Raw genomic sequence first — 2122 nt, 5'->3', positions numbered from 1 at the left:
GGGGGGGGGGGGAGAAAGTTCACCCAACTCCAACAGCCAGAGAGGTCACAGGAACAACACCCAATCCCAGAGCGGTTCCCATGGAGACAAGTGTGGCAGCGTACAATGAGGGTTGGAGCGAGTGATGAAAGAGAGGGAGGGAGAGAGGGAAAGGACAGGGGAAGAGTAGGAGGAGGGCGGGATGTTGGCGTCAAGGTTCACTTGGTGGGTACTGGTGGGGGGGGGAGGGTCTGTGGGGTGGCAGCTCAACTGAAAAGGACAGTGGGAAGTATAATTGGTTGAAGCATAGCAGTGCTGGAACATTCTTCCACCCCTCCTCTCATTTTCATGCCCTCTTGTCCCAGCTGACAGAGTACCTCCTGATCTAGGGCCACCGAGTGGCTCATGGCTGCGGGATTGAGAGCAGAGATATGTGGAATTTCCACTGACCGTGACATGCATGGTCCGGGAGAAAACCAGGAGGAAGAGGGTTGTTGTTGTGAGGCATTTGGCATGGATACGGGTGAATCAGAAGTAATATCCAGCTCGAGGACGTGATGGTCGCACCTTTGCTTAGTTTTGTTGAGGAGAGCTTGTGGTGTAAAAAGAACTTGTCACCGGCAGTTTAAGTTCCGCCAGTGTCAGAATCAGATACACCCGCCGACATAAAAGCAGTTAATTGACATGGCTGCTGATAGCACTTGAACCCTTTTAGCAGAGGGCATGGACAACTAAATAGTGTCCTTGCTCCAGTTTCTGCTCTTGTCTGTCCACCTTTACCACCTTTTTTCTTTTGAAGAGGCACTCCATTGATTTTACATATGAGGACCAGTGTACTTGCCATCGGGAGTACTATTCACATTGTGAAAACAGCTGTATAATAGTCCGGAGGGAGCGTTATAAAGTATGAGAAAATAGAAAATGGGCCTCTTAACATTTTGTTACCACCGCGTTGGCGCATTTGTAGAGGGCTCAGACAAAAAAGTTGATCCTCAGAATAATTTGACCAAATTAGAAATATAAAGCCTGCAATCGTGTGGATGCCACCACCATTTGCGATATGTTTTCGCCATTCAATCTTTGTACAAGTGGCCCCTGGCTCTACTTTTCCCACAACCAAAGGAAACGTCTTCTAGCACCAGAATTGAGTTGGGCTATTAAATGTGTGCCAATATGGCAGACAACTGTTTATGTGCCGATTGTCAAAATGGAGGTAGAACTATTGTCGATAGCCAGATCTCAAAACACTCTGGGTTGTTTGCAGTTCTTGAAAGCAATCACAATATGCAAACTCAACACACAGGTGGTGGACTGGAAAGTGCATGCAGGGTAAAAGCCGTGGCCAATGGCAGGATTTGACCCTAAATCTACTTTTGGTTGGCTAGATTGTTGTCGCTGTGAAAACGTTCCAGAGTTCTACCATCATCAAAGCTTGTTGCGTTGTTTTCACGCCTGGTATTTTGGATCTGAACGCCTTTGAAACTAGGGAAGTGGAGTTTGAAAGGACTTGAGCATTTGCCAGGTATGGGTAAGGAGTCTTGAGAAAGACGCTATCAAGTTGCATTTTGGGAAATGTAGGATACAGCATTATTGGAGCTTGACCAATACTAGAGACTTTTAGTCAGATTTCAAGGCCTCTACTTTTGGCCTTCTTTTTGAAATCTGTCCCTAAAGTGCTAAATCACTGGATTTCTCCTTTAAGGCCTCCATCTTTCCCTGAACTTGACTTGTTTCCCACAGTGTTCCCATCCGCCATTTGACTACCACCAGTTTGTCCTCTCTCTGTCTCCCTTCCTCGCCGTCTCTCTGACTCACTCTCTTCGCGCTCCCTGTCTGCGAGTTTGTTCGTCCTTGTGCCCAGGTTTTTCAAGTTGGCGTGGTTCCTGTTTGTTTTCAGCCATTTTGGGGACTTGCAGTGCTCGTAACAAACTGCTTAAATGGCGTCCTCATGCTTGCTCTCCCACTCTGTCTCCCTCTGCCTCTCCCTCCCTCTCCCTAGCGCTGGGCTTTGTGTATATAAAGTAGTGTGTGTGTGCATGAGTGTGTGTGTGTGTGTGTGTGTGTAGAGAAAGGGAGAGAGGGAACAACACTTCCAAATAAAAAGAAGATTGGATTCAGTGGGGGTTTGGATTGGGTGGGGGTA

The sequence above is a fragment of the Notothenia coriiceps genome, unplaced genomic scaffold (genome assembly GCF_000735185.1).
Source record: "Notothenia coriiceps isolate Sejong01 unplaced genomic scaffold, NC01 NC01_scaffold00009652, whole genome shotgun sequence".
Classification (NCBI taxonomy): Eukaryota; Metazoa; Chordata; class Actinopteri; order Perciformes; family Nototheniidae; genus Notothenia; species Notothenia coriiceps.
Note: the sequence above shows the minus strand (reverse complement) of the source record.